The 19,557-nt window shown below is 38.8% G+C and overlaps 1 protein-coding gene across 2 annotated transcripts in view; it reads left to right on the forward strand.

Annotated features, from left to right (window-relative positions):
• The first annotated feature begins 7,522 nt into the window (after window positions 1–7,522).
• shisa7b (shisa family member 7) overlaps window positions 7,523–19,557 on the forward strand; it is a 37,924-nt gene continuing 25,889 nt past the window's right edge. Inside the window, exons 1-2 of one of the 2 annotated variants that reach the window (XM_056399400.1) lie at window positions 7,523–7,917; window positions 8,308–8,384. The gene's annotated coding sequence lies outside the window, so the exon portion shown is untranslated. The remainder of the gene's footprint in view (window positions 7,918–8,307; window positions 8,385–19,557) is intronic. The other variant, XM_056399401.1, reaches the window with a different exon arrangement.

Raw genomic sequence — 19,557 nt, forward strand, 5'->3', positions numbered from 1 at the left:
CCCCTACAAAATCTTTTTCACTCCTTATTTCCGAGAACACTCCTCTCAGGCTCTTGAGCTTGCACACCTTGCAACTGTGCTGGCGTTCAAGCAGATGGCATCTCGGCATTGACCTACATTCTGTCTTCTTGATGCTCATCCATTCACACACCGTAAACCCCGATCCATCCGTGACACTAACTTTTACTGTAAAATCCACTCAAACCTTCAGGACTGAAAGAATACTCCATATTCACATTTAATATGACACATTTATTTTGTCAGGTGTTCTCAGCTTTCATGTGACTGCGCTGTGCAAGTCATTTCCAATACATCTTTGAGTAAAATGCGATTCAGACGAATGATGAAAGGTTTTATGTTAATTTGACTTGAAAATTCGAATATATCATTTTATGGGTTATGACAAATGATTTTGTTCGTGTTTAATAAACTTAAAAATAAACATTCAGCATCCTGGTAATTTCATGTCATATAAGATATATTTAACCTCTTAATCTGATCTAGAATCAAATTTTCCAAAAACTTTTTTATTGTTTGATTAACAAACAAAAAAAAATCTGTTAAACTGGCTTGAATTTCCAGTCAGACAAGGGTCATGTTACATGTTACTGTACTAAACTATAAGTTTTGTGTGCAAGCCATTTCCAATAGACTTTTCCATTGAGTACGAGTGTTCATGTTACTATAGGGATGAGGGTTGGAGGCGGTGCTGACGCAGACTCTGCAGACTCGTCCTGAGAAAGGGAGCAACAAGCTCTCCCATGATCAACAGTCTCCTGATGCTGGAATTACACCAAACATGACTCATATTTTTTTCTTAGGTCATTTCAGGGTGAACAGTTCGAGGTGTAGGAGCAGGAAATGTCTGTAAGATGTAATTACTTGTACAAACCGAGCCGGCAGTGGCCTCTCAAACTTTGAAAGTGTTCAACATCAGCGACACACCAAACTTGTTTCTTTAATACAAAGACACCTGCTCTGACAAACTGAAAGTAAAGAACATTGTGGAACGTCGTTTTGAAGTTATGACTCATCTGACAGTCCTTGGCTGACAATGCTGTTTTGTTTTGATTGTTTTGTGTTTTTGAATTCATTTTTGTTCCCTCTATATTTCCAGGGTTGCATGGGTATCACGTGCACTTTTTCTTTCTTGTGTGTTTTACAAGATGAAGCAAGCACACATGTACCTTTTGTGTTTTTTTTCTCTTTTCACAGTACAAGTTAGCCGTTAGCCACCAGCTAACGACAGCTAGTTGTGTGCTGCTTGAGAAAAACGTAGGTTTCGACTGGCACCTTGTTCCTGTTTGTCTTGGTGAGCCTACTTCCTTTTGTCGTGGGCGAGCTTTATTCCTGTTTTAGAGAACGCATAATGTTACTTTCAAGTTAGCGTCACCCTGGTTTCCTCAACAAAATGCTGATGTGATTTTTCCGTTGTTGGTTTATCTCTTACCTCCTCTTCAAAAGCCTTTCCTCCTACAAAGTTAGTGATAGTTTATAAGAGCGCGAATATAAACACAACGAGGCAGTAAAGGTTGACCGGTGAGTAGATCGGTTTTCATGTTCAACGTGATGACGTTGAATGTCACCGACAACCTCTGTGGTCTCATTTAGACACTTAGATTTAGCAATGAGCTTTTTTTTTTTTTTTAACAAACAGTAAATGATTAAAGAAATCAGGACAGGGGTAATTACTGACATATTCTATGTCGCAGGATAAAACATGGAAAAATGTCTTGAGACCTTATTTCAGTCATCTAACCTAAAACCCCTAGACTTCGGGATGAGGGAACCTCGGATGCTAAAATGCTAACTCATCTCCATGTTTTAGGACTCGGCTCTGTGTGACTCTATAATTCAACAGGTTATGCTCTAAGTTATATTAGTGTATGGTGTTTTAAAATATTGTTCCATGTGTCCCTTTTAACTTTGAGCACGTGCCCCTCTAAAGGTCTCCACACAGCCATGATTAAAACAAACAAACTTGAAAGATAAAATGCCTAAAAATCTAATGACATCTAAGGTTTTTGTGTTTTGTGTTGATGGATATCAACCCCATTATCAAATGCAGGCCTGATAAACCAGTCTACATCACATCTTTGTGTCTTTAAACTTACCATAGAGATGACAGGGCTCTTTCTTCCATTCTCACCAACAGCAGCCACACTGAGTGCAGAAACCCTCTGGGGAATTTTACTGATTTCCTGTCCAGAGGAGGGAGTGGGGGAGGTGGGGGAGGCGGTGGGGGTTGAGAGAGGCCAGAGAAAACAAATCAGGTGTCCACTAACGCCGCGCTGTCGGCCGCATGAGAGTTTGACTCTTCTCGTCTAATCAGAACAGTGGAGTCCCTCCTCATCCTCTGCTGTCGGTCGGCCTGAATCCCCGAGGGGATCATTAAAGGTTCATTTCTTCAAGAAGCACCTCACATCACGCTGCCCCCTCTGAATCATATCTGCTTGGCCATATCTTCCTCCTCCACATGCTCTAATTTTGCTCTCAAAAAATTCTCTCTCCGTTGAGCTTTATCTCCTTTTCTGTTGTTACTTTGCTCACGGAAACATCAGCCTCTCTTCTGCGCTGATGGGGATCAAGCTCACTCTGCTGTTTTCTATAAGATGCTCTGTGACAAGATAAACAGATACCTGTACTTCACACTTATACCTGCTTGAAAATGGAGCAGTTTCTGGTGGGAATACCTGGAGATCAGAGCTCCAACAGCTCAGTGAAAACCATAGGTGTTAAGAAAAGATATGTTTTTAATTATACATTATTTTCATAGAGTTCATAAAGAAAGATCATCTCTGCGGTTTTTCACATATTTATGATGATGTTTTCCTTTTTTTACTCTAAAGTGTAAGAGATTTAAAATATTTTTTTGACTACTTGTTTCTATGGCATTCAGAAGAGTGAACCAGCTATTTTTGTTATCGTCAGTGAATCTCATGAAAAGGTCAAGAACAATCATGTATAAATCCGTCTCTCAATACTCTCTGATTTCCCCGCCCCTGTCTGTGCCTCTCAGCCCTGAGCCCATTGTTTCCCCCTGAAGACAGAAATTCAATTCAAGCATCTTCAAACATCTTTCTTTTTACAATATACACACTAACTTTAAAGTCATTGTAAGGTTAAGGAAAGACTGTGGTATCAAGTTCCAACATCAACTGATGGATTGTAATTAAACCTGATTGTTTGGAAACTGGACTGTAATGATAATAAGCATGACAAAACTGCTCCTTAATTGGTGCATAGGAAAAAAAAGACAGACAAGCATGTGTGTGTAAACCTTCTCATAATGTCAAATAAACAAACCTGAACTGAACATACATCTCAACAATAATACTCAGCAGTTACTGAGGGCGATCACCCGCAGATAAGACCTAAAAAAACGATAATAAATGTATGAATGATGCAACAACATAAAATATCAATTAGGAAATATGTTGCTTAATGTTGTCAGTTTGTTAGCAAAAGTCTTTTTCCATTAAATAACCTAAATAATAATTTTCTTTTGGTTTGTGTTTCACAGCAGAAAACATGTTGCAGCCTGTTTTCATGACTTGATTTGTTGAATTACTGATTTTATTTTGAAAAACACTCCTCTAAGGATTTGTGTTATGTGTAATCTTAGCACCCTTTTTAACATGTAGACTCTGTGGGAGTAAACTGACACACACACACACACACACACACACACACACACACACACACACACACACACACACACACTCACTCTCAGTGTTTAGGGATCATAAGTCACACTGGTGTGATTGCCTGGTGACAGCTTTGCTTCAATACAATCAGCTGTTGAAAACAGATTCCCTTTAGTGAATGTGACCGGTGGACACCTCCTTGTTAATTATTTAGGAATGCTCTAAATTATTGACGATGACAACTGAAACCAGGTCTGTCAGCACTGATTATAAACAATTGTTTGAAATCAAAATCTCCTAATGTGCATTTAATAGTAGGGTTACACACGCACACACACACACACACACAACAAAAACAAAACATGTTTTTAATTCAGTGTGCTGCACAGAATTGATCTCCAGCAGTGTATTGATTGCAAGTTTAGTGAAGGTATTGATCTATTGACACTTTAAGCTCTTGCTATGAAATTTCCCTGCAGACAGGCTAAACCGATAAATCACTGTAATACTGTTATAATACATATGTGACATTACTCATATTATTCATCTGCTGTGCTCATAATCTCTCTCGTGTTTCCCTCTGTGAGCAGTGATATGTGTCCGTTATTGTGAAATACATATTAAAGGAGTGTGTTTGGTGTTTGGTGAAGGGAACAGCTGGCAAATGGTTGAGTGAGATGTGTGCCAACTCCTCTGGCTATTTCTGCGGAGACCAACATGTAGCTCCATCTCCATCTGCGGTTCCTGCCACAGTGTTTCTGCTGAACTCAGGTCAGCACCACTCTTTCCACTCGAAACCTACAGACATGGAATAAAATATTCATCTGCGTGAAAAAGGACAGTAACTCGAAGGCAGCTGGCAAGAGTCTGACTGGAGAGATTGAATACAAAACAGCAGATCTGAGGAGCATGACTTTATCTAGTGGAGGATGCAGTGGAGATTTAACCTGTGCAACCTGAGTTCATATGAGCATTTTTATACGCTCACGTAGTGTAGATTGTCCATCACTATGGGTCTTTAGCATTTAAACGTATAGTATAAACATATTTTTAAAAGCACGTGTAAAATCTACATTTTCATGCCAAAGAAATAAGAAGTATTCATAGCAAAGACCCTGTAAAACAGAGAAACCGACCACCATGATGACACTGTTTGGGTAGGTTAACATTCACTCAATAACCACTGAGGACACTGAGGTCATGTCCTAGTATTTTGGGGGATGTCAAGGTAACCGTGAATAAATTGTTTGCTTTCATGCACACATTTTTTTTTTTTTGTAACATGTACATTAAAAAATAAGTGTTAGTTTAGTTATTTCTTAAAGAAATTTCAAATTTACTCATTGGTCACTTCACATGCTTTTTTGCAGTAGGATCATGGAAACATGATCCTACTGTTATATTTGTGAAACTCCAGGCTTCTTCCCTGGTTGTACTTATTCAAATGTAAGAGAAACTCTGGGACGCATTATGCCTTTAAATAAAGTATTCATTTGCATAAACATGAATAAATAAAATGCTTAAAGTGAATCCATTTTCATGTAAGCCAGTGAGGAATCTTTCTCACATTAGAGGACAACATATTTGATGGCAGAGTCAATGCTGACTGATATCAGCCAAAATGTAATGAAAAAGAAAACCATATGATGATATTCAAATGAAAATATAGTTATAAATGCAGATATAACTAATTTAATTTATATTAAAGGCTGTTAGGCTTGTTTTATTGTGTTTTAATTTAGCACTAACTCGGCTCCTCAAGACCAACACATATCCATGAAAATATCAAAGGATAAACATAAATAAAGAAAAATAAAGACTAAAATATTTATGACTTGCTTTAAAATACCTTACTTGGTGCACATGAGAGGTAAAGGATGAATGCTTGTTAGTGTATCCCATTCACAACAAACCTGCAAAACCCAGAGGCTGAAACACTGACACATGGCGTCACCATGAAACACTCCACTTTATTTACTGCCTGCTGACCTGTGAGGTCACTTATTTGATCTGTTATTTTCCACTGACATGCCAGTGTGCATGTTACAAAACCAACATGTCCGCTGCAGCTGAATCGCGAACATTTTTTTTCAACGACTGTTGTAAAAATATATATCAGATCATGTCATTTTCCATCATTTGGGCCAAAAATGAGCAAATGTTTAAAATAGTACTTGCTGGTTTTATTTATGTTTAACATCTTGTCCAATAAATTACACTAAATTATATTGTAGATAATGTTGCTTCTGCAGAGGTTCTGCATCAGGACTACCTATTCATTGCTGAGGAATATAAGCCAGGGCTTGAGGCAGAGCACTGTAGAGATTTGCATATTATATTTTCTGTCTTGTTGTTGAAGTCAGCAGTGAGTAATGAAGGCAAACGGCCTGAGCTATAGAGGCTGGGCCAAGAACAGGGAACAAGCCTCTGCTAATTTACTGGCAAAAATTCATAATTAACACGTTAGATGTAGAGGCTGCGGTTGTCAAGGTAACTGATGACACCGCATTATCACTTGGCGCTTCTGCATCCTCCATCCTCCCTCTCTCCTCCCATTCATCAGGCAGCAGGGAGCAAGGGGAAGGCAACTCCACCTAAACTCATATTAAAGTCCTATTTATTCACAGAAGAGAGTTCACACACCTTTATTAGTCTGGGTATTAATCTTGTGAAGAAAATTACCATAATATATGATTATACAATGGGGAGTGGTGGGAATAGGAAATAATAACTGATTCTACAAACCCAACCTTTTATGGCTCTCTCTTTTATATTCTTTTGGGTTGCTTCAAATGAATTGAAAAAGAACTTATCTCAAGTAGCCTCATGCAGATAATTGTGGTTTTATTTTCCCAGTAGAATATGGGTGAATGGAGTTTTGCAATATAGCTTCCTATCTCAGGGGTAACTAATCATTTTTATTTGGTGCATTGATATATACAAAGTCTAACACATCACAAAAAAAAGACAAAAAATAAATGACAAAAAAAAAAGTTACAAAAGCTATGATAAAAATGGAAATTATAAAGGAAACAAAAATAGGATAGTATCTAGGTACAATTAGCTTAGGCAGCAGGTGAGATCCATAGGTAACTGCTATTAGAAACAAATATGGCTTGGCTTGTCAGCGCACTGTAAAGGTCTTTTTACATCAGGAACAATGCAAATAAACAACATGAAAAAGAATGTCTTAAAGGTGTTGGATAAAACAAAACAAACAAAATTAGGATAGCTAGCTAAACAAGAATATATTGGTATAGGTAGAAAGCCACACCTGAAAACTGCTATTTACCAAACGAACAGGGTTTGGTGTAGTGATTTTAAGAATGCTAATAGTCAAGTATAAAATAATCTATTTAGCTACATTAGCCTTTAGCGCACTATACAAGTCTGTAGACAGTGACAGCGGGGATAACTGCTTATGAAAACAGATTGGGCTTGGTATAATATATACTATATAATATTAAAAAAAAGCAAAATACATTTAAAAAAAATATATGACTTGATATCATGTTTGCTAAGTAATGTAGCTCCTTAGCTAACAAGGATGACTAATCATTTTTGGTCAGCGCATTAACACTGAACTACATTAACAGTTACCGCATGAATACTAAAGTACATTAACGGTCAGCGCATGAATACTGAATTACATTAACGGTCAGCGCATTAATTCTGAACTGCATCAACAGTCAGCACATTAATATTTACATTAACCGTAATCAGTCACAGGTGCTGCATGTATCGGGAATTTACCAACGGTTTCGAACGCAACTCCGCCAATCAGATGTGAAGATGAGAACCATCCGTTCCAGGATTGGTTAATCATTTCCAGTACTTGAGGAATGCAAACGTGGGCAAGTGCCATATTGTCCAATCGGTGACTTGGCCACGGAGCACAGCGGACCTCATTGAGAGCAGTTTCTGTTAGAGAGGCAGACTGAGAGCAACGTTACCGTACGTGGATCCTGTGAGCATCACCGGGAGAGCGCGCAGACATTCACCGCAACGACGAAACTGAAATAACGTGACTTGACTCGAAATATACCCTTTTTTAAAAGCGCATCCTCTCGCTCATTTTATACGCTTTCTTTGTGTTATATTTTGTTGTTGTTGTACTGGCGGGGAACAGCGAGCGAGGAGGCTTCACTGCGGCTGATCAATTTCCTCTTCCAGACCTGGGAATTACAATGAAAAATGTAGGTGACACGTTTTCTTTTACAACCCAGGAATCACAATAGGATTCAAGCGAAGGCGGCAAAGAAAACGAAAGGTAAAAAAAAAAAAAAAAACACTCATACTGAGCACCTCTTGTTTGAGAGACGTAAAAAATGTGAATTCAAGTGGCATATCATGTTTTTAACCCTGCGTAACTTCAAAGCCAGTCACATTTGGTTAAGAGGAAAATGTGTCCGAGTGTCGTACTTTACATCATAACATCCCCAGCCGACCCCTGGGCTTTTAAAAATTATTAGTGGTGGATAATATGAACTTAGAGGCGTCAATAATGCCACATTTTCAGGACTAGGACGCATATGTAGCACTGCAATGTTTGCGCTTTATTGTTGAGCTCTCGTTTATTTTATTGAGGCGGAAAAAAAACTGTTATCACCAGTGCATTGTAGTTCAGTTAATACGATGCACTGTTTTCTTCTCTTCAAAGGGGGAAAATGGTGACGGGTGCCGCATCTATAGGATCAGCATCCTCTCTGTGGAGCCCCTACGTAAAAGAAATAACAGGTAATTTATTTTTTTTTGCTGCCTTTTTGTTGTGCTGCTGCAGTGTGTTAGACAGGCGAACAGGTTTTTGATCATGAGGCTGTGCTCTCATCTGCTGCCATCAATGCATACATACAATACAGTAACGCCTCGGCATAATGCAACAAAACCCTCCCATTTTGTGTCTCACACTGTGATGCCCTGAATGCAGCAGCAGCATCAGTCACACATGGAGTCACCTAGTAGCTTATAAAAAGAGAATAATTGTGTGTTTTTGTATGCACATGTGTGCGAGTGTGTGTCACATTATAGTCTTGCAGAAAAAGACTGATTATATACATGCACAAACACACACACACACACACACACACACTCAAGTGCCATGACTGGCTCCAGCCTGAGCATAATTGCCTCATGAATGCTAATGCAGAAACACTGCAAACTAACTGCTCCCCTCTGCACTGCTGCCTCATGGGCTCACAGGTGCTGGCTAGCCTTACCTAACTTATTGTGTGAATTTGTGTGCGTGCATGTGTGTGTGTGTGTTTGGGGAAGCATGCGTGTAGGTGTTTGTGTAGGTGAGTGTTTGTGGATGATATCACCTTGCATATGGTTGCAGGGCCATGTGTGGTTGAGGATGTGTTTTAACCAGGGTTTTTAGAGCTGCACACCTACACCTGCCTCAACGGGTTACTAAAGTGAGGGTATTAGAGAAGTGCTTCCCATCCTCCATGACTGACACACTTAGATTCAGCCTTTTTGGCACATAGAAACGTCTGCTGTGATACTTCACCTGCAGCAGAGTGACTAATTGAAACTTTAAATAAAAACATGACTTGAAACACTAAATCTGTGAAAACAGCTTTCAGCAATGCATCCTGCATTTAGGACGAATTCTGTTTTTTATAACTGAATTACTGTAAATAAACATAGATGATTTAACATCTGAACAGATTTTTAACAGCGTCACTGTAGTTACAGGAAATGTTTGAGCGAAAGTAGGATCGCAATGAATATTATTTTCTTTACTGATTAATCTGTCAATGAATTCTCAGTCAGTAAAATGTCAGTAACAGAGAAAGTTGGCTGTCCTATTTTCAAGAACTCAAAGAGATGTCTTCACATTGACATCTTCACAAAGTTTAAAACCCAAAGAAATCTGTTTATAACCATATGAAACAGAAGGGATGAAATTCATTCTTTTAAAAGCTGAAAACAGCAAATGTTTGGCATTTTTGCTTAATAAATGACTTAAATGATTAACTGATAATGAAAATATCAGACTTTTAATTGTCTTTTGATCAATAATTGATTACTAATTAAACATTTTCGGGCTATAAACATGAATGTTGCATCCTCCTCATATCACCTGCAGATATTCTAAGAGGTTTGGCAGCATGTTTTAGATACTGAAGCAAGATTGCAACTAATGATTATTTTCATTATTGATTTTCTGCATCTGACAATCACCTTTGCATTAAGCAATTTATCACTTAGTCTATAAAATGGCATAAAACTGATAAAAGCTTTTTTGTTTTTAAATGGGCTGTTTCCCAGAGCCCAAGGTGACATTTTTAAATTCCTTGTTTTTTCTGATCAACTGGCCAGAACTCAAAAAATATTAAATATATAATCATGTTAAAGAGAGAGAAGCAGCTAATCCTCACATTTGGGAAGCTGAAACCAGGAATTTGGAATTTTTGATTGATAAATGTCTTAAATGATTAATTGCTTGATCAATAAACTAATTGTTTCAGCACTCAAAACATGGATGACATAACTTTTTTTACGTTACATCCAGATATTTGTAGCAACCTCTCTGGAGTTTGGTTGCAGGAAATGGCAGTAACTATTGATTAAGTTGTATTATTGATTCATCTGTTGATAAGGGGACCTGAGGCTCTGGTGGTGAAATGGGTTGGCTGCTGATTCCTGGGTTGATGGTTCGATCCCCTGCTCCTTGAACCCAGTGTTGTGTCATACAGTGTAAATATCTATGTCAAATCAACTATGCAGACGGTGTTCTGCTGCAGCAGAAAGTTGAAATTCATTTTTTATTATTTTTGCAGATGATCAGTTTTTTGGTTTGTTTAAAAAATTTAGTGAAAATTAGTGAAAATGCCCAAGTGATGTCTTAAAATAGCTTATTTCGTTTGACCAACATTTTAAAACAAGAAGACATTTAATTTATAATAATGTAAAACACAGTCTGGCTGCAGCTAACAATTCATTTCGTTATTGATTAATCTAGAAATCATTTTTTTCTATTGATGGATTGAGCGTTTAGTCAATAAAATGTTGATCTTCTGTTAATCGTTTAAAGCATCAGCGCTAAATAAAATATTTCAGTGTCAGTTCCTCATTTTCGAAGAGCAGAGGCATCTTCTGACAACATTTAACATTTAACATGAACATGAGGCTAAAATCCTGTGCAGAACAGGAAGAGAGAGAGAGAGAGAGCACTCAGTACACCCACAGCAGCCTCCATAGACCAGACTGCAGTGCAGCCACAGCACATGTTGTGTTTGAGTAAGGGGCATAGCTGCGATTATAGATGTGTATAACCCTACAGCTGAATGATCACACTTTGAAGCTGTTTGTAAGCCTGTGTACGCCTACCTTTGAGTGAAATCAACAAGTTCACGCCCACTCTCTGGGGGCTGTTGACAGGCATTCTGGGAAACGCAGGGAACCACAGCCTGAAGTGGAAGCGGACGAGAAAGTTGGTGCAGCAAGTTGATGACAAAAGCATTGCACATCACAGGTGGATGATATAACAGTGTCAGAGTATCAGAGGGGGGTTGTTCCTTATAATGTGGTGTATTTTGGGTGATGCTTAGCTTAGGTGCAGAGTTTAGGTTCTTAAAAGGTTGTGTAAATGATGATTTGAAGCTACTGTCCCTTGTACTGTAATGGGCGACTTTAGGTCAGTTATGGTTGTGCTCATTCCCGATACGATGGAGGAGGTGGATCGTCTGCATCTTTGCCATCCATCATGATTGTTTTATGAGTCAGCAGTGATTAATCTGATAGGTGGTGGTCAGGCTTTCAGCCTTCCCCAGAGAACGAGCTGGAAATGGGCTTCGTACATAGACAAACAACCTTGACTGCACCCCCGGATGTTGGGGGATTTTACCGGCAGCTTCTACAGACTCTCAGGTGTTCATGTCCTCAACGGGGGCGTGGGTGCAAATGGCTGATGGCATTCTCTGCACACAACAACCTCCAAGAACAAACACTCTTGTGTTTGTACTGTACAGTGACTCCTCTTCCTGGAACTCCTCCACTGCATCATTGACGTGAGTGAGAAATGTTTACAGGTGTGGAAAAACCCTGATCTAACATCTGTGGGTGTATTTTTTTAGATGATGATCCCTAAGAAGCAGCACACTCATACCAGAACCTTGACTTTTCTCCAGTGTCACCTGCTTCCTTTTAAAGTGACATGATATAACTGCACCCTTCATGATTTTATTAAAGATATAAGTGAAAATAAGGTTTGTAACCCTTCAGTTTAATCCCCAAGAAGCATACAAACATTCAGCTAATGATTTTTTACACACTATGATGTAGTTGTAAAGCAGCTTTAAGGACATTTTAAGTGTTTAATAATAATAGTAATGATGATAATACATTTTATTATAGAGTACTTTTCATACAGGAGATGTAGCTCAAAGTGCTTTACAATAGAAATGAAATAGTACAATACAATAAGGATGAATAGTGAAGGACAATGAAATTAGGAAATAGAATAATTTATTAATGTACTGTGCATGACAACAATCGTAACTTCTTCTGAAGACATGCAGTATATTATAGCATCAGTCATTGTCTGTTTATACAGCGGCCTCCTCATATAGATGTTGCCAAACCGCTGGAAGAAAAAATCCACACAGTCACAGCCGTTAGTTCATGTACACTGCTTATAAAAGATAGATAGAGGGACTTCAAGTAAAGTGTTAAACGTTAACTGCCTAATTTTGGAATGACCCATTTGACGTCTGGCAGACGTCTTTTATTAAAAGTTCCAGTTTAATTGGTGACATGTGACTGACCTGGTTGGGCTCAATGCTGGCTGTTCCCAGATCAGTTGGGAATATAGTCAGTGATACTGGAGCAGACTCGGAGCCTGCGTGGCAGCACTGGAAGCTATTTAGAATCAATCACATCCTTTATGCAAAGACAAAGTAGAACTCAGCCTATTATTCACACTTCTCCTGCTTCACTTCTTGGAATTTAAGTGACTCTTTAGATTTGTATTTCTGGAATGGAAAAGAAGCTTTTTCTCTGTGAACTTCTCTGCTGTGTAGACCCAGTTTTAATCTGGCACATTGCCCTTGTGCCAATGGCTCTTATAGTTTTCTGTGAATGAAGGAAACTGTCTCCAATGTAGTAAATCACAATAAGAATATGATTTTTTTGGTTCTTAAATTTCTCCTGCATGTAAAAGCATTTAGTAGCAAACTGAGTGACATTTAATAGCCACTTAAAAAAAAAAAGGTATGGCGTTTACTCCCATGTTACAGATACAGCTTGTAGTAACTGCTTATTTGTGATCTCAGTGCTTCTCATGCACAGTGCAGCCCCTCACTCATACTCATGTAACAATCTTCCCACACTTGGCAGCAGTGATTGTTGTTGAAAAGATTGTTTGTTGACTTGTTTTTGACGATTCTTCTCGCCAGTGTCGCTGTCTGAGCGAAGCCGAGCATCCAGCATGTGCCACTGTTCAACCTCAAGTTATTTACCAAGCGGTTAGTCATAGCGCTCAGGCCTGGAGTGGTTATACGAGCAGCGAGATGAGAGCTGAAAATGCCCCTCGCTGGACCGACACCTTCTAGTTGGCTGTGAGGGAGGTGCAGCTCAGATCAACCACCTCTAACAGATGGGACCGTGTGGCGACATCCCACTGCTGCACATACATGACAGCAAAACATTATGTTTAATTTACGCCTGCTGAAGCTGTCACCAAGAAATATTACACCACTGTTTCCGTGGAGAGGGAATAATTATCGCCTAGATCAGATTGACTAATTATACAGTTGATAATCTTTTGAAAGAAATATTCAAAGTGGCTTCACAGGCCGGCAGCATCGGTACCAACACAGCAAATGAATGTGTGTGGTATCTGTGAGATGTCTCACAATGGTCCTCATTCACTGGAGCTGTCACTATCTGTTTCACACTTATGATGAGCACATATGGTGTCATAAACTGAGAGTGGATGATGTAATCAGTAATAACATTTACATATCGCATGATAACTCTTGAGACAAACAGTGATTTATAGTTTCAGTATTGATTAAACCCTTATTTCTCATATAGTTGCTTTATAGACATCGACGTGTCAGTTCACTGTGATTATTTGTCATCTTTTGCACCTCTTATTCTGCACATTATGTATTCTGGCTTGGTTCATTTACTGATTTTGATTTTATATATTTTCACCAAGGAGTGGTTAAGCTCAGGTCGAAATCAGAAAGTCCAGATTCACATTTCTCTGCCTTTAGGTCCGTCTCTGCTGTGCCAATGAAATTACAGCCAAATATGTCACTATTGATTAATCTGAAATGTGTTCAGCTCAAATTACAATTGAAGTAATTGTCAGTAAGGAACTTGTATTTGTCTAAACAATGCAACAGACATTATCTGCAGGATTATATGGAACTGATTTTGTGGGTAATATAAAACCTTTTGTGTAGTTACACTGGGGGATACAGAGGCTGTGACATGGGCTGCTTTGGGCAAAAGCAGTGATTCTGTCATCTAATTCAAAGTTTTTGTTTCCTTACACCAGCACAAAAACTGCTTTGATGTTAGGGAAAGGCATTTTAGTGGCGTCTGTCCTCAGGAATTGGACCTGGATGTTATTTAGAGGGAGACTATGTAAAAAAAAAAAAAAAAAGGCCAGAGGGCCAGAGAACGAGTCAAAAGCAGCCGTGTTCTTGTGCATAATCGTCAGATCCTTGAAAATGAATTGATTTTACCAGTTGTCACTGAAAATGAGATGAAATAAATGGAGCTTCAGAGGAGTGAACAGCTTAAAGTTTAGACCCAGGTTGTCACTGTTGTTGTTTCAGTTAAGATGTTGCAGGTTTTATATTGTTAATAGAAACATTTGGAAAGTGTTATGTGTTTCTTAAGCATGTCCACTGGTGTATAATGATATAACAAATATTACTAAAACATATATATGTAACCAAATATTCACTGTAGGGCATAAGCAATTTAACATCACTTGAGAGTACTCATGTCTTGTCATAGAGAAGTTTTACGATACTTGTAGGTATCACAACCCAGAATGTAGAAGCCTTCAGAAAATGAGTCACTAGAGTTCAGCCCTGTTGTAGTTGCTGTATATACTGTAAGTGTAGGTGGGGGTGGCAGTCAAACTGCCGACGGTTAAGTTGAACTTAAAGCAGTGTAAGACGTCTGCCCCTTTTAATATGGGACTGACTGGTGAGGTGAATAATGCCCCTTGCAGTCCAAAGATGAAAAATTGTAACTTGATGCAAATGTGGATGAAACTGAGTGCCATGCAGTGATTTACAGAAGAAAACAATGTATGAATGTGGTAGAGCAGTGGGACAGGAAGCTGAGAGGTTATTAAAGGTCATGAAGCTTATTAAAGCACTGTGAAAGTCATGTACCATACATTAATGGTGTACAAAATGAAAATCCGAAACGCAGTGAATGACTTACGTAAGTCTGCTTTGTATGTGTTGGTTGGTTAAATTATGTAGTTATGGCTCAACCCACCAAACATTACTCACCTCTGGCCGAAATAAATCATTATGACATTATGTAGTGTCATTCTGACGAGAGTTAATGGAAGCATCGGCCTTCTATAATACTCCTCACTCCACACTATCATTTGAAAACTAGGCTACATTAATGGATTTTTATTTTTAAACCGGTTTTATTCCACCACCGCCGCATCACTGTGTCAGGACCAAGGGCAGTGCATTGACCTTTACGGACAGAGTTCACAGCAGTAACGCCTCTGCCAGCTTCCCCCAGTCCATATTAGAATACAGAGCCATACTGTTGGTGCTGCTACTGCTGCTACATGCCCTTATGCACTGGCACATTTCCCAGCATGCTTCAGAGAGGCAGGGAGGGAAGGGAGGGAGGGAATTTAGTTGAGAAGAAAGAGAGAAGTATTGAGGACGGGGGATAAAGAAGAGAAAGAGAGGAATGGTTATAGAGAAAAGATGAGAGAGGAATGAGAGTGAGGTGAAAGACGTGTAGTTGTAGGGAAGAGGAGGCACGTGGAGGAGGAAGATAGTGAATGAGGAAGAGGAGACAGAGGCTATATTCATATAGAAACACACCACCGTGAGATGATGGCCGCCTGACGGTTGTTGATATGGACGCTAGCCAGCAAGACTGACTGATATTTGTTTGTGTTATGTTACAGAGAAACGAACATGACACATAAAAAAATGATCCACATAGTAACAACGGGAACAAACGTCTTTTTTTTTTTTTTTTTTTTTTTGCTTCTTTTTTTTGTTTTCTCTCTTTTCAATGCTGCAATGCTATTCTGAGAAAGATGCTTCGGCCCACGCACTGCCAGAGAGGGAGGGAGTGAATGGATGGAGGGATGGAGTGTGGAGAGATAGTGTTTGTATGTGTGTGTGTGTGTGTGTGTGTGTGTGTGTGTGTGTGTGTGTGTGTGTGTGTGGTAGTTACAGGGGGGTCTGCTGCACTAACTCACTGCCTGTCGGGGGTCTTTACAGCTCATGTGTCCCTGCAAGGGAAAGTCAGACAGGCACACGGCAGTGAGACAGGTACACAGGCACATATACAGTATACTACAAGCTTCGAGATGGATGCACAGGCACACACACACACATATATATATATGTATGTATGTATATATAAGTAGTAGCCTGGCTATAATGGTTGAAATGAATGTAAAGATATTAATACTATTTTTTCAATTATGATGTGTAATACCAAATGAAACTTATGCATATCTATAAATAATAATAATAATTAAATTCAATGCAATGTGTTTCACTGACTTTTGTAGGGCTGCAACTAATATTTTATTTATCATTCATTGACTTATCAATTGCTCTTTATTAGTAATTGATTAACTGTCCACTGACGAGAAGAGTGAATATTGCTCACTTTCTCTTACACTTTCTCTTACACACTAAACAATGGATGTTTACCTTGATAAATTACCAAAACAGTTAATTGAAAAATCAAAATTGTTGTTGATTTATTTTCTGTCAATCAGTTAATTGAGTAATTGACTATTAATTGACTAATTTTCTCTTAAGTGGCTCTCTTTGTTAGCTTTATGTACTTGGAGTCAATAATTTAGATGACTACATTTAGTAAAATGATAACATATGATCTTATAATCACAATATCACTCCATGAATAGTATTACAAGTAAAAGTTAATAGAAAAATATCATCCAGCCTGAATATATATTGTAGACAGGAAAAAGGTTTACTATTACATCATTTATCCTGAATGGATTTGAATTGATTTATAAGTAATTCTGACTGCACATAAATGTATGTGTTTGTTCTACAACCAAAACTCAAATCACTCGTTAACCACGGGTGATCTTTTCCATATGTGCTTTCTGAACTATAAGTTGTCAGGTTCCTTCTAAATGAAGCACAATATGGCAGCGAGTCAACAGACTGGCACCACGTCTCCAAATGTTTGAATCACTCAGGGAGGCATTACTCATACATTTTAGGTTTTGTAACATACTGTGCTTAAAATAACTGCATTTTCAAGTAGGTTTTCTCCAGAATTACTGCAGTTTGGACAGATGACTGTGGATCAGCATTTAAAATTTTATATAACAAATAGCAATATTTATAGTTAATATACATATTTACAGTGGTTTCTAAAAATCTGAGACCATTTTCCCATTCACCTGAATGGGTGGGTGTAACCCAGGTTATTTTCTGTAGCTACAATTTACAATGTCCCCAGTCCCATCAGTAGGATCTACAATTTACAGATGGTCCGTAAATGCCTCACATGCAGGCTATCTGTAGATGCTAAGCTAGGCAGCTGCGCACAGAGAAGCCTCTAGTCCCTACTCAGCTACTGCAGTGCACGCAACTCAGACAGGCGTGTGGCCAGAAGTCTGTGGTCTGTTTGAAAAGAGTGAAACTGAGTGATTTTATCTACCTGTGCAGACCGCCCAAGTACAACCTATGTATGGGAAACACTGCAGTGTCTATGGCATAAATGGTATTGTCTGACAGTAGACAAATGTTTAATGTGTCACCCTTTATATCATCATATTCCCATCTCTACAAAACAGTAAACTAAATCTTTGTGGACTACTTCTGAGTAAAATATGATATAAAACATTTGATATAGCACATACTGTATACTATAGTGTTCTGTCACATGCTGTTGGCAGGAAGGCAGAGCAGCAGGTATATAGGCAGCAAGACAGCACACACAGCAAGACGAATGGCCAGGCTCAGCAGGAAGACAGGAAACGCAGGAAGATAGAGTGAAACCAGCAAGGTTATACCGACAGACAGATAGAGACACAGACACACAGTATTTAAGAAAACTGATCCGCATTCGCAGACTCTTAGATTAATAAACAAGCTGGATAGCAAGAAGAATATCCTTTAATAAACACAGTCACAATGAAATGAAAATGCGATTACTTGAACTTCCTGGAGAACAGTGTTATCTTTAGTGTTACCTCATTGTGTTGTAGTAAGCATGAAAGATAACAGCCCATAAAACTGTCACAGATGTTTGAACAGTCCCACCTCTGCCCCTCACATCCTAATTTAACAAGAGATAATATCAAACTTAGAAAGAAAAAATGGACACAAAATGCTGCAGAATTATGTACTTTAATGCACTGTTCATTTAGAATTTGCATTACCCATGTGTAGTTTTACTGGATGTGAAATTTTAGCATTACGTTTTAAGTTTTTATTCTCTTACACCTGCAGACACCCAGTCCATGTTTAATCCTTGAATGAACACAAGTGTGTATATCTGCATTTGTGTGCGCGCCTTCAGAATTGGAGTGTTTTTACTTATTCTTTTTTTTATTGTTATTGAAGTAATTCACTTATTGCCTAGAAAGCAACAGAAGTTCAGCTGTTTGTCAGCGGGGGCTTCTCGATTACGACATCTGAAGAAGCGGCTCGGAAAAGCCCCCGGAGGGTGGAGACACATTGATGTGAAGCCCGGCTGTCAGGGCAGCAGCACAGCGCCCAGAACCTTCCAGCGGAGAGGAAGTTCTGGGCTCTGGGTTTTTAGGTTACTGTGATAACTCAGGGTGAGTGAGTTTCAATTGTTAACTTTATTTTAGCAACATGTCATCAACATGCTCAACAATGCTCCACACATAACATTTTCAAAGGCTAATGTTAGCTTGTTTAGGCTAACAGCGACAGCTCATAACGTGAGCTGGGAGCTCACAACATTAGCAGGCTGCTGTCATTACTGTTTAGTCTTTCAGAATATAACTCTGACTTTATGGGTCTGTCACTCTGTTAGTCGATTTATGTAGTATGTTTCGTACATCTGCCATCTTTGGCATTACTGACTTTTCTATTCAGGATTCTGTAAATGGTTTGTCTCCTCCTGTATAACGTCTGTGATATTGTCTCTGGCTACGAGAAGTGAACAGTGAACAGTGCGTGGATTCTGAGCCTTCATAAGCTCCTGCAGGTTAAACTGGGCTAACAGAACACTTTTAGGGCTGACTGACTCTGAAAGACTCACTGTGAACAGACTTGAAAACACTCACTAGCCTAGAAACATTAAGGCTACAAACAACCCATAATGCAACACTCTGTAAAAGACCATAGTTACAGTGGTACTCCCTCCATTCAGAAATAATATCTGACATTGTGAGCACATTAAAACCTAATATCTAGAGAAAAAAACCCTTTTATATTCAGGCCAATACAGAATCCTATCTGTCTTGGTATCACAGAGGCCAAAGGTCCTGAAAGCCTCTTAGTACATGTACTGTAGTTTATGGTGACATAAACTACAAATATTAACTAAGAGTATGTCATGTATATTTTAAGGTTTGTTTGATTTTTTTCCTGTCAGCAGTGTTATGCTGAGCCCCTACCGTTCCTGGTGCTGCAGGCCTCATTCTGTAAACAGAGCACGCACACACACACACACACACACACACACACACACACACACACACACACAC

This window comes from Seriola aureovittata, chromosome 16 (assembly GCF_021018895.1).
Source record: "Seriola aureovittata isolate HTS-2021-v1 ecotype China chromosome 16, ASM2101889v1, whole genome shotgun sequence".
In the NCBI taxonomy this organism is placed as follows: Eukaryota; Metazoa; Chordata; class Actinopteri; order Carangiformes; family Carangidae; genus Seriola; species Seriola aureovittata.